Genomic DNA, 24718 nt, shown 5'->3' on the forward strand with positions numbered 1-24718 from the left:
CATACTTCCCTGCAGTCAATATGCATCTCTTAATTTGTTTGCCGGAAAATTGGCCTCTTTTGCCTTCTCAAATCACACTTTGTAATCAATGGCTATGTTCTAAATGCAACTCAGAAATGTCTTTAGAAATCGAGGGCAGTTTCAATAAATTATTTTTAGCCTGATGTCCCTCTAGGAACTTATTATTACCACAGCATAGCAGCAAATTATATTTTTCCTCTCCCTTGCATCTACAAATGGACACATATTCTACTACTGTAGGCCAAAATTTACAGAGCACTCACATACTATGAATATATTTTGTCCAATAAAATCTATTCCCAAATCATGTCTTGGAAACATGCCATAGTTATGTTATTCTTGTGATACTTCCTATATTTTAAAATATACAAATTGATTCTTCAGTCATTTGGCCTACCAAGTAAAGTAAATCTTCAACACCTGGACATGGAAAGAGTCTGGACTTTTAGGAAAGCCAAGGGCCATCTAACACTATCAAAAGATCCAGGGTAAGACACTTAGGCTTGGAATTTAAAGTCAAAATTAGATTACAGTAATGAGTAACAAATACTGCTTAGAATAAGCTATTGCATTTATATTGGTTCCTTCTGTTCCACAAAACAGTTCTCTTTCTCTGAGACTAGCTAGGCATTATACCATTATTTTATTTGATGTATGGTATATAGGTATCATTTCAGTTACCAGTTGCTGAGGTAAACCTCACCAGTAGATGGCCTACGCAAGTGAGCCACCTGAGCATAGATCTTTGAATGTGATCACAGCACCTTAGCAAGTTAACATCCTTGACTGGTCTGCCCTACAAAAACCATTCCTTATAAGCAACAGCAATTGCCACAATCTTAAAATCTTACAGTAACAGTGGAAGGAGCCCCTACATTTATGTCTAGCCACAATATAATCTCAGTTAATTCAGCTGGACAAAAGACAAAAATGAAGAAGCAACCTAAGCCAAAGCCAAGATCAAAACAAAGATACTGCCAGAAAGTATAGCTCACCAAGATTGAGGATCAGCTGTAGAGCCACTGCTGATCACCCACAAGTATGATTCATTCATTCAGTGATTTACCCAATGTTAACTGGGCACCAGTACTGCTCTAGGCATGGTTCTAAGAGCAGGGGGGTGGGGGTGGGGGGTTGTGTTTCAGAAGTGAATAACCTAAACAAAGTTCCACAGAGCTTCCACTTGGAATGAAAAAACATACATAAAATATATAAATGTAAAATAATGCTAAGTGCTCTGGAGAAAAAGCAAAGTATGGAATTCTCAAATGACCATGCTGTACCAAATATCTTGAAAATATAATTTAAAATAACTTCACTATAATGTTTTTAGAGTTATTAAACAAGAAAACAATTTCTGCAAAGATCATTTATATTCATACTTATATAAGAAACTTTTCCAAACTTATTAGTAGCAGGATTAGTGCAGGATCCAACATTTTTGAATTCTAGGCTATGCTCAGATATATGTCTTAGCATTCAGCTTTCATTAGCCATAGGCTACATTTAGGTTTAAGGATTATGGTATTACCTTAAGAAGAGCATTAGAATAAAACTCAGTAAATGAGGATTCTAGTGATTCAAGAGATCATGAGATCATGAGAAAATCTTAATCTCTTTTTGTTGGTTTCCTCCAACTAGCAAATGCGGATAAGCTCTTTCAAATAAATATAAAGGAGTATCTGAGAAATTCTGTTCAATTTAATTCAACACATCTTGTACCAGGTATTATGATAAGCATAGAGGTACATTGAGGAAGACAACAAACACTAAATAATTCATTAAAGGTGTTAGAAAAGTGGAGCCCTACCCTATTCTAGAAGAAAGATATGCCACTCTAAAACTTAAGTATAGACTTAAAGAATCAGTATATGACAGTGTATTTACTAAGTGATGTATCTAAACTCTTCAAGGTTCCATAGAAAAAAGGCAATGAGTATTTATTTGTATGATAACAGTAGTAGGATGTCATATTATTATAACTTTATATCAAAGAAATTACAATAAGCTTACAGCCCTATATAAATTATATAGGAAAATAAATAGTTATATATGTCAATATCTTCCCCCACTATATTCTTGAGTGAAATGTGAACTAACCAAGTAAGATTAAATCATGTCTAAATCTTTCAGGGGTTATCACAGAATCAGTTGCTAGCATTCTGTCTCCTCCTTTGTCTTTCATTTTTTACTTTGCTCTATCAAACAATCACACTAGTTACTAGACAGCATAGTCAAAATAAAGTGGTACCCGAAATTGTTCATTTTGTACTGAAATCATCAAAAATAGAGTGAATGGCTGTAAGCAGTTTTCTTTTAGAAAGCCTGCTAGTTGTAAGTGAAAAGATAAAACATTAATTTCTCTATGAACTTTAATTTTTAAAATAAATTTTATAAGGCTGATCATACCCTTTAATTTGATTTAAATATCAAATTTTGATGATGAATCTCTCCATATATTACAGTGATAGAACAAAGAAATAAGATTTCTAGGGCTCACAAAAGCTACATCAATTTTCCATTAAAAGCTTCAGAATTTAGCTGATCTCATTTAATAATAACCTAATTAGTGAAAGTAAGGAAATAATAACATTCATTAATCTATTATCTATTTTATATAAATTGTATAATGAAATTCATCCACAGCCATAAGAATACAGGTTATATAATAAATAACTCTGATAATGTGTGAACACATTTAGAAGCCCAATTTAACCTTTAAGTATACATTTCTTCACTGAAATTGTACAAAATCCAGTCACCAAAGTGTTCCATCTACATTCATTTCTTACCACTAGGAAAAAGGGTGAGGAGCAGGGAGGAAGGAAAATGAGAGGAGGAGAGGAGAGAGGAAGGAAAGAATGAATATCTGACATCATACTCCTGTACCAAATTTTTGGCTTTTCAAATACCTAACACAAAATGGAAACCATGTAGTATATTATCATACTAAACATAGCCAATACTGGCTCTTATCCCCAGTTTTGGTTAAATGCTAAGAAATATAATTCTTGCTTTTACCTTTTGTTTTTCTACTAAGATCTCCAAAGAGCCATTTCAAAATTATTGTTCTATGAAAAAGCAGGCTTAGTTCCCTTTATCTGCCTTATTTGCATTTACGTTTGGGCTAAGAATTTCATAATACAAAATTCTCAATATGCCTCTGAAGGTCTTTTGAATTTTCCCCAATAATAACTCACCTTATCTCCAAAATATTTTTTTAAAAAAGAGGCTGGTTCATCAGCCTAAATGCCACAATTATTCTATCTCCTCAAAACTAATCCTTTTTTGCAGTAAGGTCACAGTACTACTATTCCAATAAAGGATAAAATAGCCCACACTGCATACTTCCTTAAAGCTTTTACTTACTACAGAAATACAAACAGAAGAAGGGGAATAATATAAGCACTGTGAAATTCTAAGTAGAATACAGGTATTTCTTTGTTTTGCGATGTTTTGCTATATTTGACATTTAACAAGCTCAGGAAAATGAAAGATTTCTCCTGCAGCAGAACATATTAGATGAGTAGCCATAGTGAATCTTTTCCCTGCTGATCCCAAGAAGGAGAACAATCACCAAGTGTTTGCATATAGGCCAAAAAAGTGTATCTCAACATTCAAATTGTTTGAAAGATGAATCATTTTAAAAATTATGTAAAATTTGCATTCTATTCCTTTAAATCCAGTTGCTTTCCCTTATTAAAACAAAAACAAAACCAAAAAAACCCTCCCAAACCTTCTAATAATATTGAAGCTCCAGGATGCCGCAACTCTCCAGTGGAGGAGAGTTTAGAGAATTGCTGGCACACAATCATATAATCCGAGACGGATTTATAGTCAAGTCTGAGATGCATTAAATGAAGGTGATATTTTTGAAGAGGCATACTAACTTACAAAAAAATTATTAAATGCATGGCAAATTAATTCACTTAAAGAGGTTTATATAGTCAAACTACAATTTCTAGGTAAGATTTCACTTGGCATAAACACAGTAATCTACCATTCTATTTGAAAATCTCCAATAGGGGAAATTACATATCCTATCATGTTAGCAAGTATAGTAGTCAAAAAATTATTCAAATTCAAAATGCCTTTCTCAGTCACAAGTCATCTATTCCTATCTGCCTAAGATGGAATGAAGAACAGCTATTGAATACTATTACATCATCATTGGTATATCTTTTATGTTACAACTTTTGTAAAGAAGCAGTTTTTACTCTGGACTGCAAGGACTGTGTGATGATAACAGCAGTAAAGATAGCAACAGATCTGAAACAACAGTCTCAATACCTCTGAAACCTCAGAGGAACTGAGAAACCAAGGAATTGTCAATCCAAGGTCATGCAGAATTTAAAAAAAAAAAAAAGGAAAAAAGAAAGAAAGAGTCAATACAATAGGAAGCCAACCTAGGACTTTCAGTCTTCTGTTCTTACTGCTTAAATAGTCTCACTATCTTTAAAGTTCTTTTCCATTCAGGTAAGACGAAGCCCTATGGGATTCATTCCCCCTTGTGCAGGTTGCTTAGCTGAGCCATACATTTCTATTGGCCCTATTGATTAGGCATCTGCTTCCTTTCTGTGGATGGTTTGCTCTTGTGGAACCGTGTTTAGCAGCTGTTACAGTTCAGATGAGTGTTGACAGGATGAAAATTAAATTAACACCCAATAACATTTTAACACCTGGTCCAACAACTGCAATATCATTGAATTTCACCTTTTCGAAATTGCTTCGGGAGTTAATTCATCCTTACTTTGACTTTGACCTAAGGAGACACTCCTATAATTTTGCTACAAAAGACTCTCCCTTGACTGTTCATTTATAATTTCCATAAACCTTCCCTCTGATTCATGTTCAATGACTGCATGGGCAGTCTCTGGAAAATACTCTGTAGAAATATTCCATTGAAAGAAGTGCTACTCTCTAGATTATAGTTAAAGAGTGAGCATGAACAGAAAATGTTAACCAAAGGGGAACTATGTTTTACTGTAGCACAAGCCAGGCTGATAGGCAAATAACTAATGACTCCAGAAAAATAAAGTTGGAAAGAATGCAGGTTTCACACACATGTGACTTCCTAAGTCTTGACTGGCTTGTGGATAATGTTAGGGATGTACAACATGGCCCTTAAGCTGATGGACTCTGGAGTCAGATGGCCTCATTTAAACATTCAACAATGCTGTTCCTAAACATGTGCATTGCTCAAGATACTTGAATCCCTAAGCTTTAGTATCATCATAAAAGCCAACTAATAGGGGCATCTTGATGGCTCAGTGGTTGAACATTTGCCTTTGGCTCAGGGTGTGATCCTGCAGTCCCCGTATCCAGTCCCACATCTGGCTCCCTGCAGGGAGCCTGCTTCTTCCTCTGCTTGTGTCTCTGCCTCTCTCTCTGTGTCTCTCATGAATAAATAAAATCTTCAAAAAAATAAAAAAGCTTTTAAAAAACGCCAACTAATAATAGTATCTACTTCACTGGGTTGTTTGACAATTATTCAATCCATGTAAAACTCTAAGTGTGATAGCATCCCATGGGTCTGACACATACTAAGTCCTAAGTAAATCTTATATACCATTATTCTGTCATAAACTATCTGAACTAAAAAGGAGTTTTGAGATCATTTAATCATATCATCTCATTTTACTGTTAAGTAAACAGGAAGAAGTTTGGTAACTTCCTCAAGAGTGTATCAGTGCTGAGAAACAAATCCCGGTTTCCTCATCATAATTCATTTTCTTTTTTAGAAGACTGCCAACTCCCTAATAGGCTACTACTTAGAAAAGATTATGTGACCATATTACATAACTCATTCACTTAACCTTCTTCTAGCTGTTTTTTTTTTTCTTCTCTCTGAAAGAAAGAAATACTGTTATCTGCGATTTCCAGGGCTATTAAGACCCAGAGATAAAAAACTATCATCTTATCATTTGATGTTTAGAATTCTTATCAGATGTTAGATGTTCTGCCTAAGATAAGTATAACACAGTACCTAACATATAGGAAGGCAAGGAAAAACTGTTCCTGCATAACCACATAAGAAATACAGCCTAATAAACAATTGTTAGAAAATGATAATCCATTTATTGGATTTTCCAAGATCTTCATCACTTCTTATTTCCATTGCCTTCAATTTTATTGCTAATTATTTTTGTAAGGAAGAGGAACCAGCAGAAGGGAGAACTGCATATTTTAATATGGTTAGTGTTAGCACTTGTTAACAATTTTTGGCAACTATTTGTATTCCTACATAACAATACATTAGACTATACTGAGATTTTTGGGTCAACCACAGATTGTATTTACTTATCTACTTTTTCCACTTGCTTTTTCTCTGCTCTCTTTGAGAGCTTTTGTTCTTGTTTTATTTTTTATTTTAATTTTTTAAAAAATATTTTATTTATTTATTCATGAGAGACACAAAGAGAGAGAGAGAGAGGCAGAGACACAGGCAGAGGGAGAAACAGGCTCCATGCAGGGAGCCCGATGTGGGACTCGATCCCAGGACTCTGGGATCACGCCCTGGGCTGAGAGCAAATGCTCAACCATTGAGCCACCCGGGCTGCCCTTGTTCTTCTTTTATGATAAGAGTATTCTCCCCTATTATTTTCTTCCTTTTGTTTTGTTTTGTTTCATCCACTTTTTAAAAAATATTTTATTTATTTATTCACGAGTGACAGAGAGAGGCAGAGACACAGGCAGAGGGAGAAGCAGGCTCCCTGCAGGGAGCCAGATGTGGGACTGGATCCGGGGACTTCAGGATCACGTCCTGGTGGAAGGTAGGCACTCAACCGCTGAGCCACCCAGGCATCCCTCATTCATTTGCTTTACATCTTATCCTGAATATATGAGAGTGATAATACAGACATGATTTGCAAGATACAATTTGGAGGTGATAATACTTTCACAAAATTGTATTTTAAAATTATTTTATGTTAATTCTTTGTAGTAAAACATCTTAAATCATTTTTGCTAAGTTTTAAAAATTCAATGTAAGCATTAATTTTTCAGAAAATGTTTTTATAAAAGAACATATAATTTCATGGTGAAAAAAAGAATGAAAAAAATGACAGGGGTGGGGGCATGGGGATCTAACTACTCTAATCTGCTAGTGTAAGAAAAGCAGCTTCCAGAAGTAAAAATCAAATGGTAGGAAATACTAAATGTTTTCAAAATGTTATATAATTGATTAATTGCCTCATTCTCCTAAATGGTTCCCTTTGTCCCTTTAGGCAAATAAAGCCTTTGTTACTGTAACTCCAGAAAGGATCTAATCACTCTGGGGAGGATATACATATAATTTGAAATATTTAAGCATTAAAGATATACAATGTGCTTGGTACCACATATATCACTGATTCCTTCTATATGTTCCAGGTAAATGTATAAATATCCTGAGATCGGTGTCTTTTCACTAAAAATAATAAGACTGATAAAAGTTAAAAAAAATTTCCAGCTACTTGAATATGTAATTACAACAAAAGGAAAAGTCACAAGATGCTTAAATTCTTACAGATATGACAGTGGTTTTTATCAGTTATTTATAAGACTACTTAGCAACTGAAAGTACTCCTACTAAAACTAACAAATTCACACCATGGTCAATATTAATATTTCAGTATTGTATGAGGAGTGATTTGAAAAGGAAATTTTCATAAACCCGTAAGTTCAACTAAAATATGATTGAACATTCATAAAAGGTGATGGTGGTAAGTGACACTTTGCTTTTGAATATTTTAATTATTCTGTACTACAAAGAGACGTGGTCATCTAGAAAAGAAATGTTGTTTTCCTAGGAGGAAAATAAAAGAAGAGAAAAGAGGAATAGAAATCAGGAAAGTTTTCATCTCTTTCAATAACAAAGATAGTTCTCATCTATTTCAATATCAAATAATATTTCATAAAATCATAAAATTGGAAGGGTTCTTAATATTTCATTCACTCAACACCCATGCCATCTGGAAAGAGAATTAGAAAAAGGAGAAAAACAACTATAGCATCTTGAATCAAACAAAGCAGTTCACTAGCTTCTGGCTTTATTTAGAAATACTCCAGACATGAGAAAATCACATTACTTTAAATACTTATCATGTTAATAATCGATCTGTCCAATTGCATACAGTGTGATCATTCTGGCAACCAGATCACTACTATCATTCATCAGACATAAAAAGTTCATTCATTAAAAATCTATAGAATCACTAACCTAGAATTAAACGTAGAATCACCTTATAGGAGTATTTCATTTTACAGATAAAGAGATTATGACTGTAAAAAGTGACATGTTTCGCACACAGTCAGAAAAAAAAAAACAAGATTCATATGAAGAGATGTTGCCTGATTACCTGACAGGTGAACATTCACTTTACTACATCAGACTAACTGTTTGACTCCCTTTATTACTTATTATCAACACCTAAATGGTAGCAGAAACTAACAGGAATATGAAAAGTCTGGGACATTTTCCTCTATTGGCCAAAGAGAATCAAGATCTTACCCACTGGGTCATGAAGGAGACAGGAGAAGCCATTTGTTCAGATGTTCACCTGACTGCTCTTGTAGCACCTTAACCAGCCATAGTATAAGATTGCTCACCTATTTACATTTGGTGTCCATACAATAAGAAAAACATCAATCAGCTAGAGTGACTACATTCAAATCAAGAAAATTTTGGAAGTGAACATTCACAATTATGTATTTGGTGCCAATATATGTTAGCAGAAAAATTACATATGTACAATTGGGTAAAGATATTATTTCTTGCATATATAAATAATGAACTGTTTCAACATAAGACATGTCCACTATTAGAGCTCTCTAAATCTCTGCTATGACTGTCTATACAAAGGATGATATATATAACTTCTGTTTTGATATTTCTTTTCCCCTACCTCAATAGGCTTTTTAGATATTTCCCTGATTGCACTTTTTTTAATTTTTTTTATTATTTTTATTTATTTATTTATTTATTTTTTTAATTTTTATTGGTGTTCAATTTACCAACATACAGAAAAACACCCAGTGCTCATCCCGTCAAGTGTCCACCTCAGTGCCCGTCACCCATTCCCCTCCAACACCCGCCCTCCTCCCCCCTTCCACCACCCCTAGTTCGTTTCCCCAAGTTAGGAGTCTTTATATTCTGTCTCCCTTCCTGATATTTCCCAACATTTCTTCTCCCTTCCTTTATATTCCCTTTCACTATTATTTATATTCCCCAAATGAATGAGAACATACATTGCTTGTCCTTCTCCGATTGACTTATTTCACTCAGCATAATACCCTCCAGTTCCATCCACGTTGAAATAAATGGTGGGTATTTGTCGTTTCTAATTGCGGAGTAATATTCCATTGTATACATAAACCACATCTTCTTTATCCATTCATCTTTCGATGGACACCGAGGCTCCTTCCACAGTTTGGCTATTGTGGCCATGGCTGATAGAAACATCGGGGTGCAGGTGTCCCGATGTTCCATTGCATCTGAATCTTTGGGGTAAATCCCCAACAGTGCAATTGCTGGGTCATAGGGCAGGTCTATTTTTAACTCTTTGAGGAACCTCCACACAGTTTTCCAGAGTGGCTGCACCAGTTCACATTCCCACCAACAGTGTAAGAGGGTTCCCTTTTCTCCGCATCCTCTCCAACATTTGTTGTTTCCTGCCTTGTTAATTTTCCCCATTCTCACTGGTGTGAGGTGGTATCTCATTGTGGTTTTGATTTGTATTTCCCTGATGGCAAGTGATGCAGAGCATTTTCTCATGTGCATGTTGGCCATGTCCATGTCTTCCTCTGTGAGATTTCTCTTCATGTCTTTTGCCCATTTCATGATTGGATTGTTTGTTTCTTTGGTGTTGAGTTTAATAAGTTCTTTATAGATTTTGGAAACTAGCCCTTTATCTGATATGTCGTTTGCAAATATCTTCTCCCATTCTGTAGGTTGTCTTTTAGTTTTGTTGACTGTATCCTTTGCTGTGCAAAAGCTTCTTATCTTGATGAAGTCCCAATAGTTCATTTTTGCTTTTGTTTCTTTTGCCTTTGTGGATGTATCTTGCAAGAAGTTACTGTGGCCGAGTTCAAAAAGGGTGTTGCCTGTGTTCTCCTCTAGGATTTTGATGGACTCTTGTCTCACATTTAGATCTCTCATCCATTTTGAGTTTATCTTTGTGTATGGTGAAAGAGAGTGGTCCAGTTTCATTCTTCTGCATGTGGATGTCCAATTTTCCCAGCACCATCTATTGAAGAGACTGTCTTTCTTCCAATGGATAGTCTTTCCTCCTTTATCGAATATTAGATGACCGTACATTTCAGGGTCCACTTCTGGGTTCTCTATTCTGTTCCATTGATCTATGTGTCTGTTTTTGTGCCAGTACCACACTGTCTTGATGACCACAGCTTTGTAGTACAACCTGAAATCTGGCATTGTGATGCCCCCAGCTATGGTTTTCTTTTTTAAAATTCCCCTGGCTATTCGGGGTCTTTTCTGATTCCACACAAATCTTAAAATAATTTGTTCTAACTCTCTGAAGAAAGTCCATGGTATTTTGATAGGGATTGCATTAAACGTGTAAACTGCCCTGGGTAACATTGACATTTTCACAATATTAATTCTGCCAATCCATGAGCATGGAATATTTTTCCATCTCTTTGTGTCTTCCTCAATTTCTTTCAGAAGTGTTCTATCTATAGTTTTTAGGGTATAGATCCTTCACCTCTTTGGTTAGGTTTATTCCTAGGTATCTTATGCTTTTGGGTGCAATTGTAAATGGGATTGACTCCTTAATTTCTCTTTCTTCAGTCTCATTGTTAGTGTATAGAAATGCCATTGATTTCTGGGCATTGATTTTGTATCCTGCCACGCTACCAAATTGCTGTATGAGTTCTAGCAATCTTGGGGTGGAGGCTTTTGGGTTTTCTATGTAGAGTATCATGTCATTGGCGAAGAGGGAGAGTTTGACTTCTTCTTTGCCAATTTGAATGCCTTTAATGTCTTTTTGTTGTCTGATTGCTGAGGCGAGGACTTCCAGAACTATGTTGAACAGCAGTGGTGAGAGTGGACATCCCTGTCTTGTTCCTGATCTTAGGGGAAAGGCTCCCAGTGCTTCCCCACTGAGAATGATATTTGCTGTGGGCTTTTCGTAAATGGCTTTTAAGATGTCGAGGAAAGTTCCCTCTATCCCAACACTCTGAAGGGTTTTGATCAGGAATGGATGCTGTATTTTGTCAAATGCTTTCTCTGCATCCAACGAGAGGATCATATGGTTCTTGGTTTTTCTCTTGCTGATATGATGAATCACATTGATTGTTTTACGAGTGTTGAACCAGCCCTGTGTCCCGGGGATAAATCCTACTTGGTCGTGGTGAATAATTTTCTTAATGTGTTGTTGGATCCTATTGGCTAGTATCTTGTTGAGAATTTTTGCATCCATGTTCATCAGGGATATTGGTCTGTAATTCTCCTTTTTGGTGGGGTCTTTGTCTGGTTTCGGAATTAAGGTGATGCTGGCCTCATAGAACGAATTTGGAAGCACTCCATCTCTTTCTATCTTTCCAAACAGCTTTAGTAGAATAGGTATGATTTCTTCTTTAAACGTTTGATAGAATTCCCCTGGGAAGCCATCTGGCCCTGGACTCTTGTGTCTCGGGAGGTTTTTGATGACTGCTTCAATTTCCTCCCTGGTTATTGGCCTGTTCAGGTTTTCTATTTCTTCCTGCTCCAGTTTTGGTAGTTTGTGGCTTTCCAGGAATGCGTCCATTTCTTCTAGATTTCCTAATTTATTGGCATACAGCTGTTCATAATATGTTTTTAGAATCGTTTGTATTTCCTTGGTGTTGGTAGTGATCTCTCCTTTCTCATTCATGATTTTATTAATTTGAGTCTTCTCTCTCTTCTTTTTAATAAGGTTCGCTAATGGTTTATCTATCTTATTAATTCTTTCAAAGAACCAACTCCTGGTTCTGTTGATCTGTTCCACAGTTCTTTGGTCTCGATATCATTGAGTTCTGCTCGAATTTAAATTAACTGTCTTCTTCTGCTGGGGGTGGGGTCCATTTGTTGCTTTTTCTCTAGTTCCTTTATGTGTAAGGTGAGCTTTTGAATTTGAGTTCTTTCCAGTTTTTGAATGGATGCTTGTATTGCGATGTATTTCCCCCTCAGGACTGCTTTTGCTGCGTCCCAAAGATTTTGAATGGTTGTATCTTCATTCTCATTAGTTTCCATGAATCTTCTCAATTCTTCCTTAATTTCCTGGTTGACCTTTTCATCTTTTAGCAGGATGGTCCTTAACCTCCATGTGTTTGTGGTCCTTCCAAACTTCTTGTTGTGATTAAGTTCTAATTTCAAGGCATTATGGTCTGAGAATATACAGGGGACTATCCCGATCTTTTGGTATCGGTTCAGACCCGATTTGTGACCCAGTATGTGGTCTATTCTGGAGAAAGTTCCATGTGCACTTGAGAAGAATGTGTATTCAGTTGAGTTTGGATGTAACGTTCTGTAGATATCTGTGAAATCCATCTGGTCCAGTGTTTCATTTAAGGCTCTCGTTTCTTTGGATATGTTGTGCTTAGAAGACCTATCTAGTATAGAAAGAGCTAGATTGAAGTCACCAAGTATAAGTGTATTATTATCAAAGTATTTCTTCAGTTTGGTTATTAATTGGTTTAAATATTTGGCAGCTCCCACATTCGGGGCATGTATATTGAGGATTGTTAAGTCCTCTTGTTGGATAGATCCTTTGAGTATGAGATAGTGTCCCTCTTCATCTCTCACTATAGTCTTTAGGGTAAATTTTAATTTATCTGATATAAGGATGGCTACCCCTGCTTTCTTTTGAGAACCATTTGAATGGTAAATGGTTCTCCAACCTTTTATTTTCAGGTTGTAGGTGTCCTTCTGTCTAAAATGAGTCTCTTGTAGACAGCAAATAGATGGGTCCTGCTTTTTTATCCAGTCTGAAACCCTGCGCCTTTTGATGGGGTCATTAAGCCCGTTCACGTTCAGAGTTACTATTGATAGATATGAGTTTAGTGTCATCATATCTATTCAGTCCTTGTTTTTGTGGATTGTTCCACTGAACTTCTTCTTAAAGGGGAATTTTAAGAGTCCCCCTTAAAATTTCTTGCAGAGCTGGTTTGGAGGTCACATATTCTTTCAGTTCCTGCCTGTCTTGGAAGCTCTTTATCTCTCCTTCCATTTTGAATGAGAGCCTTGTTGGATAAAGTATTCTTGGTTGCATGTTCTTCTCATTTAGGACCCTGAATATATCCTGCCAGCCCTTTCTGGCCTGCCAGGTCTCTGTGGAGAGGTCTGCTGTTAGCCTAATATTCCTCCCCATAAAAGTCAGGGACTTTTTTTCTCTTGCTGCTTTAAGGATCTTCTCCTTATCTTTGGAATTTGCAAGCTTCACTATTAAATGTTGAGGTGTTGAACGGTTTTTGTTGATTTTAGGGGGGGATCTCTCTATTTCCTGGATCTGAATGCCTGTTTCCCTTCCCAGATTTGGAAAGTTTTCAGCTAGGATTTGTTCAAATACATATTCTGGCCCTCTGTCCCTTTCGGCGCCCTCGGGAACCCCAATTAAACGTAGGTTTTTCTTCCTCAGGCTGTCATTTATTTCCCTTAATCTATCCTCATGGTCTTTTAATTGCTTGTCTCTTTTTTCCTCAGTTTCTCTCTTTGCCATCAACTTGTCTTCTATGTCACTCACTCATTCTTCCACCTCGTTAACCCTCGTCGTTAGGACTTCTAGCTTGGATTGCATCTCATTTAATTGATTTTTAATTTCTGTCTGATTGGATCTAAATTCTGCAGTTATGAAGTCTCGAGTCCTTTATGGTTTTTTCTAGAGCCACCAGTAGCTGTATAATAGTGCTTCTGAATTGGCTTTCTGACATTGAATTGTAATCCATATTTTGTAACTCTGTGGGAGAGTGGGCTGTTTCTGATTCTTTTTTTTTTGAGGTGAGGTTTTCCTTCTTGTCATTTTGCTCAGTGCAGAGTGGCCAAAAACAAGTTGTATTGGGAAAAGGAGAAAAAGAGAGAGAAGGAAAGAAAAGAGAAAAAGAAAAAAGAGAAAGAAGAAGAAAAAGGGGGGAAAGAGAAGAAAAAGAGAAAGAAAAAGAAAGAAAGGAGAAAAAAAAAGGGTGGGGTGGGGTGGGGTAGGGGAAGCAATCTGAAATCAAGAAGAAAGAAAGAAAAAAAAGCACAAAACAAAACAAAAACAAAAACAAAAAAAACAAACAAACAACAACCTTAAAAAAACTACGGGGGAGTATCTTCCGATTCTGTATACTTTAAGTCCCTTGACTTCCCTTGGAACTGGTCCGTGTCGCTGGTCTTCTGGGGGAGGGGCCTGCTGTGCTGATTCTCAGGTGTTAGCACTTGGGGGAGCTGCTCTGCCCCTGCCTGGTGCAGGGCTCAGTGGGGGTTGTTCACCCCGTGAGGCTCCAGGAAGAACAACCGCAGTGGCGGCGGCCAGCTCTGGAGCCCTGGAGTCAGCTCCCGCAGTAGCTCCGGGGCTCTCCGTCTGCAGGGCCTGGATGCTCCGGGGTGGGGCCGTTGATCTGCTCAGCTCGGGGCAGGAGGGTCCTTGCTGTCCTGGGCCCTCCAGGCCTCTGCCTGTCCCGGGGGAGGCCGGATTCTGGGCTGTGTCCCGGTGCCCTGTGCTCCGGGGCCTGCGCTGTGGATCCGCGCTCCCGCCCCGCAGCCCCCTCCGCGGAGCCGCCGCCCGAGCCCCTCCGAGCTGCTCCGGGTCCCGCCGAGCGCTGCAGCCCTTAGGGAGCTCGGCGCATCTCCCGGGCGCAGTTCCTCTGTTACTGTCCCAGGGAGCCCGAGGGCATCCCCGCCCTCCAGGGTCCTGCTCTAACTCCCTGCGGGCCCCTTTCCGCCCGGGAAGGTTGGTGCAGCTCCTGCTCCTCCGGGACGGGGCTCTCCTGTCCTGGGGACACTCGCCCGGGCCTCAGCCCGGCTCCTCGCGGGCCCCTCCCCTTGGAGGCCTTTTGTTCCTTTATTTCTTTTTCCCCGTCTTCCTACCTTGATAGAAGCGCGAACTCTTCTCATTGGAGCTTTCCAGCTGGTCTCTCTTTAAATCTCAGGCCGAATTCGTAGATTTTCAGGATGATTTGAATGTTTTCTAGGTAATTTGTTGAGGACAAGTGACTTGGAGACCCTGCTCTTCCGCCATCTTGCCCGTCCCCCGCACTTTTTTTTTTAATTTTTTTTTTTTTTATTTATGATAGTCACAGAGAGAGAGAGAGGGGGGCAGAGATACAGGCAGAGGGAGAAGCAGGCTCCATGCACCGGGAGCCCGACGTGGGACTCGATCCCGGGTCTCCAGGATTGTGCCCTGGGCCAAAGGCAGGCGCCAAACCGCTGCGCCACCCAGGGATTCCCCTGATTGCACTTTTAATGTAAGTCCCATAAAAATAAATAAATAAACCAACCAACAAATAGTATCTCCATGGAAACTGGAACTCAATTTTCTCTACCAAAGATCACCAGAAAAGAAAAAAGATCCCATTTTCGTCACCATTTAGGCTAGGAATACCAACAATACAATGTCATGACCTGGGAACTCTGCAGTGAGGATGTTCTTTTTTTTTTTTTTTTTTGTGAGGATGTTCTTTAAAGCAGACTTACCTAATCAAGACATCATGTTACTGTGGCACATCATACCCACATCCACATGAAATACAACCTGTAGAAAGAAAAAGCAGAGAAAGACACAGTCACTCTTTGGCTAATGTTTTATTTATTGCATCACCATCAAATGTTAAGTAAACAGTGAAACAGATTTTCTTTTTACTTAGAACCATGAAAGGAAAGTCCTTTATCTGGAGATTATGATTTACAGTTTTATTTTCAAACTGGGAATAATAAATGTAGTCATATTTGCTTTCAGTGAAAAATCAAGCTTAATATATTTATACAAATACAGCCTTCCTAAGAAAATAGTTATGAAGCTGAGGCTCCTAGAAGTCATAAAACTCAGATTGAAGGAAAACTGCCTCAATTATACACCTAGGATAAGATAAACTGAGTACAGAAATATATAAATAATCTTATATTTTATTTTATGTATATAAAATATGTACATAAAAATATCTCTGAAATCATACTAAGTATAAAAACATATAGTCATCTAATAGAAAACTTTAAACATTAAAATCTGAGTTATTTTAGTGATTGGCATTCAAAATATGTAATTTCTTAAAATATTTCCCATCTAAGTTTCTGATATTTTTGTGCAAAGAATGAGTTACCAAACATTTTGAAAAATAATCACACATTCTGAACAGGCTCGCAAATTATGATTATTGCAAAAAGATAACAGTTTAATATGAAATATCAAATGTGAATAGTTAAAATTTTTTCTTTGCTCTTGTTACATGTTACAGACATCATGTTCATCTCTTCACAGAACTCTGCCCACATCCTAAAATGGAGATCTTTGGGAAAAAGGGAAATGTTTTTTTTTTTTTTTTTTTTAAGCAAGCTATAATACAGGAGCAGATCCTAAGGAGGGGGCAAAACTGCCAGGGTTCTATACTAAAGAAACATGTTGATTAATGATGGGCAATACTGGGGAGTGACTAGGGAAAACAAGAAATTTTTCTAAACTAGAGCTACCACAACCCTGATAGCAGCACTTGCTATAATAAAGGTAACTTTTTCTTATTTAAATCACTAACAGAAAACTCAAATAGTTTCTATATTGCTACCAGCTTCTGTTCCATATTTGAAACCCCAAATTCATTCACTCTAGTATGCAGACACATACCATAAATGATAATTGGCAACCTTGAGTGTACTGAACCTACAATGTGGCTCACTTGTCCAAAACTAGTATTAGGAATAGTATCAACAGTTCAACAGCACGATTTCAAGGCTGAAAACAAATGGGCCTACTACTCAGGGAGAATGTTCATAGATTTAGGCAATATTTATATGTTATGAATATAATAAGTCAATCTCTCCTCCCAAAGCTATATAAAAAGTGTATTTCTAACTTGTCTTCCAATATTATCCCATCTCAGGACCTATAAGATTTTGTATCTGACAATGCTACTTGAAGTAACTTCACTTGTTAAAATTTAATCAATTTTCCCACTCCTATTCTCCATGACTATGGAAATTCTATGTCTACCATCTTCAAAACTAAAATTCTAATTTGTAATCTTCAAAGTCACTGTATTGTTCAGGTCATCTGACAAGTAAATATTGAGATGACACCAGTCTTTTAAGAAACTTAGAGAAACACCTTAAAAGAATAAAGATGAGGAAGCAGGAATATGCAAAGAAAACCTTCAGATTGTGACTCACTTCTGTCATCTATGAAAGAAGAAGAGCAAGAAGGAAGATTTGGTTGCAGAGCAACTCTAAGAAAATCTCAGCCAAAAAGATGGAGGATTCCCAACCCAGACTTGCCCACTAGAAGAATCCAATCTGCTATCAGAATAGGCCAACATTAGTATTCCTGCTGTGCTTAATCAGTGACTCAGAATATTTTAGGGAAGTACAACCATATTGTAGACATACTGGTGGATCCAGAGAGGTGACAGCTGGATATGTCTTCAACTATGCTCCCCACAACAGGAGATCTGAGGTCCCTTTCCATGAGCGTCACAGTAGCTTTTGGACTCCTCTTGCATCTTTGAAAGAAGGTCTGAATTTTGCCCTAGAATGTTAAGACCCTTTTTTTTTTATTTTTAAGACACTTTTAAATGTCCAAAAGTGTGTAAGAATATGTATATCAATTACCCTCCAATTGGAGATAAGAATTCTATCATTCTCACAGTGATAAGGGAATGAAATCGATACCATGCATACTGCCTGATGACAAACACTGTATTTGAATAAATATATCTCTTCATTCACATGGGAAATTAAAAGAAAACCCAATGACCCTACTTACCCATTTATAAGTGTATACTCATTTTCTCTTTCTCTTGATTGATGAAATAAATCTTTGAATGAGTTTTTCAGTTTCTCAGTAAGAGTTACATGCTTCTTCAGAATATGTATATCTAAGAATTCCATTCTGTTACTTTTGCAAATACATACCAACTTAACCGAGAGGAGTTAAAGGAATGATATCTTAATTAATGATAGTGCTCCATAGGTGAGGCCCCTTTGTCTTCCCTCACATAATTTCTAAAGGACCAAGGTGGAGCTCCAGTATCTCATGAGTATATTGGGACACAGGGTTTGAGGGTGAAAAGTTCCAAGCTCACTGAAGAACTAAAGAAGTGAAATTAACTACAGAGAAACTGTGGTGGTGTCTTAGACTTGGTTTCCTATACTTCACTTTACTCTCCTCTTGGAGAGATTAGAAGGCAAAAATCATACTACTTCAACTCCCTTATAAACTAGGTTTCTAGAAGTAATTAGTCACATTCACATCTTACTTGGGAGGTAGTGATGGTTAGAAAGCAAGCTCTGACAGGCTGCATGTTCTTGCCCCCTTGTCACTAACCATCTGGGTATGAGGTGGCAGTGGTAGTTAAGTAGTAGTAGGAGCAACAGCAGAGTTTTGTTCTGTCTTTATCATAGCTACTGTGTTGTGATCTTATAACAAAAAGGTCAATAGCAACCCCCTTGAAATACTTCTGTAAATACCCAATTCCCCATAAACACCTAATTCCCTTTTTGCTTGTTTTCATTTTTTTTAAACTTTTATTTATTTATGATAGTCACACAGAGAGAGAGAGAGAGAGAGAGAGGCAGAGACACAGGCAGAGGGAGAAGCAGGCTCCATGCACCGGGAGCCCGACGTGGGATTCGATCCCGGCTCTCCAGGATCGCGCCCTGGGCCAAAGGCAGGCACCAAACCGCTGCGCCACCCAGGGATCCCTTGTTTTCATTTTTCTGAACAAAACTTTACGTTTTGTATCTAATCATTGTACCAATGATTAGAATAGGGAACGTCATGTTTGATAGGAAAGTAAATGGACTAGAACCATAAGGCAGAGGACTATGGAATGGTCATATCTACATCAACATGGAAAGTTAATATGGAAGAGTCATAATTTTATTAAGGATCTTCCAAAGAAAGACAACTTAGGTAGTAAATACTGGGGAAGGAGATTCCTGGTAGGGAATACTGTAATGCTTAAAAACTTACTAGTAGATTCTGATGGGGATAGGAAGCCAAAGGGTACCAAGGATCAGTTTCTAGTATTTAATGATAATACATATTTATAGAGCACTTTGAAGATTGCAAAGTGAAACTGAGCATTTATCTTAGCTATGCTCTAGACAAATTGAGCTAAAAATTGAGCTAAACATAAGTAATACTATTATCTGTTTTGTAGACAAGGAGACTGAGACTCAAAGAGATTTTAATAACTTGCAAGCAGTAGAATCTGTATAAAAATAGTTTTTTGGTTTTCAGTATATTCTATCCAGTACAGTGCAGCCTCTCCACATAATATCTCTCCCACACAACAGTAAATTTTTTTAAAAAATATGATTTGAACTCACAGGTAAATATTTAGATATCATATAGAAATTAAAAGAAATCTGTAAAAATCTTTATATCCATTCAAATAAACAGTTAAAGAATGCACTTATCACTGATCTTTCAGTTTGACAATTAGAATTTGCAACAGCAGGACTAACAGCAGCCTCATCTTGTATGCCTAATAGCATCCTGAGACTGCATATATACTTTAATTACTGCCTTCTAAAGACTCTACATGTCTTACTCTCTTGGAGTATTGTCATTATCCATTTGTTCCTACTGTAGGTGATTGTACCTCTCCATTGCACACTTGTTTAAATAGAGATTCAGAGCTATTGAAATTTTACATCACTGAGTATCATATAGTATTACGATGTGGAATTTAAGCACCAGACAGTAACATGCACATCACAAAGTAAAGGGTGTTTTATGAAACATATTAACATGAATGGAGTGTACTTTAAGGTGAGCAACAAAATACATGCAAAAGACAACAGATGTGCAATATTGTCTTATAGCAGGCTGTAGATGGGACAACCAGACCCAATGTGTTTGATTCTACAATTGTAAGTGACCTGTAATCCACATTAATTTAATCCAAAAATTACTGAAATTTGATAAAATGTAACTAGAATTAAATCTATATATCATAATTCTATTAAGGGAAATGTGCTATGAGAGGGATTACTACTTTTATATATAGCATTATTTATTAAATATTTTGCTACCATGTAATGAGCATCAAGTATGTGTCAGGAATAATACTAAATGTTCCACATAAATTATCATATTTATGTTTCATGATAACCTTATACAATATTAAAATTCACATTTGTGGATAGAGAAACATCCTAGAAAGTTTAGAAATCTCCTTAAGAGTACATAAGTAATAAGTGGTAGCACAAAATTTGAAATTGAATAACTCTGTGCATGTATGATTAAGCCAGACAAGCTCTCTAGGCTCACACTGGTGGAAACTGTCATATATTACAGTGAATTAGCTCATCTGGTTCATTTTTAATCTAAAACCCTCAGTAAATACTTTCTGAACTTATTTTCAAGCCACCTAGAACAGCTGTGCTTTGAAGGGTGAAATTAGGAAATTAGACACAAATTCTAAAATAAAGATGATGAAGTTGGTAGGCAGGTAAGACTTGTACTAACAATGATACAATGACAAATGTGAAGTGAGCCCCAAGAAACAAACAAACATAATCCTTTGGAAGTCCACAGGAGAAATTATTATGTTTTGCTAATGAATCAGGAATGACTCTGCAGAAATGACAGCATATGAGTCAGGCCTAGAAGGATGGGTGATATTTAAAGTCAGATAATAAGTGTTGGTGAGGATATGGAGAAACTACAAGCCTTATACACTGCCAGTGGACACACAGAATGGTGCAACTGCATTGGAGGATAATCACATAGTTCCTCCATGGATTAAAAACATAGTTTGCATATGACTTAGAAATTCTACTTCTACATATATACCCAAGAGAAATGAAAACATATTCCAAATGCGTGTACACAGCATTTATAGAAATATTCATAAAAGCCCAAAGATGGAAATAACCCAAAAGCCAATCAACAAAGGGATAAACAAATGTGGTATATCCATACAATGGCATATTACTCTGCTATAAAAATAAAGTGCTAATACACACAACATAAATGAATCTTGAAAACATTATGCTATGTAAAAGAATTCAGTCATGAAAATTTACATATTACACAATTCCATCCATATGAATCTCCATCATAAGGAAATTTATAGTGATAGTGATTGCTAAGGGCTGGGGAGACAGATGATGGGATTAGGGTATGAGGGCTAAAGGGTATGGTTTCTTTCTGAGGTGATAAAATAAAGGAAAAAGCTTTCCAGACATGAAAAATAGCATAAGCTCACGAAAAAGATTTAAGAATTTCATTTGTTTTTGCCTTCTCATTTTGATGCTTTTTCAAGATGTTGTTTTAACAAGATATATGAAGGGCAGCCTGGGTGGCTCAGCGGTTTAGTGCCTCCTTCAGCCCAGGGTGTGATTCTGGAGTCCCGGGATGGAGTGCCACATCGGGCTCCCTGCAGGGAGCCTGCTTCTCCCTCTGCGTGTGTCTCTGCCTTTCTCTCTGTGTGTCTCTCATGAATAAATAAATAAAATCTTAAAAAAAAAAAACAAGATATATGGAACAACCTTAACCATCCACAAATTAACATTTTTTTCTTGCTTGTACTAATAAGACATAACCACACTTAAAATCAATGTAAAATCTTCCCTTATACCTTTTTTTCTGTGTTTAAACTATAGTTATTTTCTTATCATTAGTTTATTTTAATTTGTAGTTGTGTATTCTAGTATATTAGTTTTATATTACTGTGTAACAAATTACCATAAATTTAGCAGCTGAAAATAGCATATATTCATTATCTCACAGTTCTGTTTGTCAGAAGTCCAAACAGGCAGGGCAGCATTGTCTGCTCAGGGTCTCACAAGGCCATGACCAAGGTATCAAACAGGCTGGAGGCTCTGGGGAAAAATCCACTTATAAGCTGCTTCACGTTATTGGCAGAATTCAGTTCTTTGCTATTGTATGATTGAGGTTCCCATTTCCTTGCTGACTGCTAGCCAGGCATTATTTTCAGCAACTAGAGGCATACTTGAGTCCTTGAACCTGCTGTTTCCATTTCCAAAGCCAGCAATACAAAAGTGTATCACATCCTTATTGCACCTTTAGTATCTCTGACTTTCCTTCTGACACCACTGAGAGAAAACTCTGCTCTTAAATAGGTTCATGTGATTAGGTTAGGACCATCCATGTATCCTCTCTTTTGATTAATTCAAAGTCAGCTGATTAGTAATTTTAATTACATCTGAAAACTCTTCTTCGGTGTAAGATAAAATAAGCAGGGATAGAGTATCTCATCATATTCACTATCCCAGGGATCAAGGTAGGAAATCTTGGAAGTCCATTTTAGAATCCAAACTACTATACTTGGCTTAAATGAAGAGATGTCTATGGACAAGTAAAAAAGTAGTACTGTCTAAGAAATGATAAATATGTTTCTTTTCTCTGTACATCTCCACATGCTTAAGCAGTTTCTGTACATTATGATTTACCAAAAAATAAATGTTCTGTTTTTCAAACTATATATAATTTATCATAATATAAATTTAGTTCATCAGGACCAGCTACTGATCATAGGAAAATAAAACTAAATAAGAATTTTAGAATTGATCCTCTCAATAGATGCAGAAAAAGCATTTGACAAAATACAGCATCCATTCCTGATCAAAACTCTTCAGAGTGTAGGGATAGAAGGAACATTCCTCAGCATCTTAAAATCCATCTATGAAAATCCCACAGAAAATATCATTCTCAATGGGGGAAACACTGGGAGGCTTTCCCTTAAGATCAGGAACATGAGAGGGATGTCCACTCTCACTACTACTATTCAGCATAGTACTAGAAGCCCTAGCCTCAGCAATCAGGCAACAAAAAGAAATAAAAGGCATTCAAATTGGCAAAGAAGGAGTCAAACTCTCTCTCTTTTGCAGATGACATGATACTGTACATAGAAAACCCAAAAGCCTCCACCCCAAGATTGCTAGAACTCATACAGCAATTAAGCAGTGTGGCAGGATACAAAATCAATGCCCAGAAATCAGTGGCATTTCTATACACTAACAATGAAACTGAAGAAAGAGAAATTAAGGAGTCAATCCCATTTACAATTGCACCCAAAAGCATAAGACACCTAGGAATAGGGGATCCCTGAGTGGTTCAGTGGTTTAGCGCCTGCCTTTGGCCCACGGCCGGATCCTGGAGTCCCGGGATTGAGTCCCGCATTGGGCTCCCGGCATGGAGCCTGCTTCTCTCTCCTCCTGTGCCTCTGCCTCTCTCTCTCTCTCTCTCGCTCTCTCTCTCTCTCTCTGTCTATCATGAATAAATAAATTTTTTAAAAATCTTAAAAAAAGGTACCCTGGAATAAACCTAACCAAAGGGGTAAAGGATCTATACCCTAAAAACTACAGAACACTTCTGAAAGAAATTGAGGAAGAAACAAAGAGATGGAGAAATATTCCATGCTCATGGATTGGCAGAATTAATGTTGTGAAAATGTCAATGCTACCCAGGGCAATTTACACATTCAATGCAATCCATATCAAAATACCATGGACTTTCTTCAGAGAGTTGGAACAAGTCATCTTACGATTTGTGTGGAATCAAAAAAGACCCCAAATAGCCAGGGGGATATTGAAAAAGAAAACCAAAGCTAGGGGCATCACAATGTTGGATTTCAAGTTGTACTACAAAGCTGTGATCATCAAGACAGTGTGGTACTGGCACAAAAACACACATAGATCAATGGAACAGAATAGAGAACCCAGCAATGGGCCCTCAACTGTATGGTCAACTAATATTTGACAAAGCAGGAAAGACTATCCACTGGAAAAAAAAAAAAGACAGCCTGTTCAATAAATGGTGCTGGGAAAATCGGGCAGCCCCTTGCAGAAGAATGAAACTAGACCATTCTCCTACACCACACACAAAGATAAACTCAAAATCGATGAAAGATGTAAATGTAAGACAAGAATCCATCAAAATCCTAGAGAAGAACACAGGCAACACCCTTTTTGAACTTGGCCACAGCAACTTCTTGCAATATATGAAGGCAAGGGAAACAAAAACAAAAATGAACTATTGGGACTTCATCAAGATAAAAAGCTTCTGCACAGCAAAAGAAACAGTCAACAAAACTAAAAGACAACCTACAGAAAGGGAGAAGATATTTGCAAATGACATATCAGATAAAGGGCTAGTATCCAAAATCTATAAAGAACTTATTAAACTTAACATCAAAGAAACAAACAATCCAATCATGAAAGGGGCAAAAGACATGAATAGAAATTTCACCGAGGAAGACATAGACATGGCCAACATGCACATGGGATGAGCACTGGGTGTTATGCTATATGTTGGCAAATCGAACTCCAATAAAAAAATATACAAGAAAAAAGAAAAACCCAGAGATCCTAAAACTTGGGAGAGAACTGTGGTTTGGGTTTTGCACCCTCACAGAGATAGATTGACTAGAGGTCATGCTGAGTGCCAGATTCTGGGAAGAGAGAGAGAGAGAGATTATTAGAAGAAAGTCTGCCTAACGGAGCAGACCAAAAAAAAAGTTACCTAAACTTGATTCTGGATATAGATGAAAATAAATGGGTCCTTCACACACACACACACAC

General features: G+C 37.1%; 1 long non-coding RNA gene across 2 annotated transcripts in view; it reads right to left on the bottom strand.

Moving 5' to 3' along the window:
* The window catches only part of LOC121493355, a 263542-nt gene that overhangs the window by 45353 nt on the left and 193471 nt on the right, over positions 1-24718 (bottom strand). For both annotated transcript variants that reach the window (XR_005988461.1, XR_005988460.1), the window contains exon 4: positions 15653-15710. This is a non-coding gene — a long non-coding RNA (uncharacterized LOC121493355). The remainder of the gene's footprint in view (positions 1-15652; positions 15711-24718) is intronic.

The sequence above is a fragment of the Vulpes lagopus genome, chromosome 6 (assembly GCF_018345385.1).
Source record: "Vulpes lagopus strain Blue_001 chromosome 6, ASM1834538v1, whole genome shotgun sequence".
In the NCBI taxonomy this organism is placed as follows: Eukaryota; Metazoa; Chordata; class Mammalia; order Carnivora; family Canidae; genus Vulpes; species Vulpes lagopus.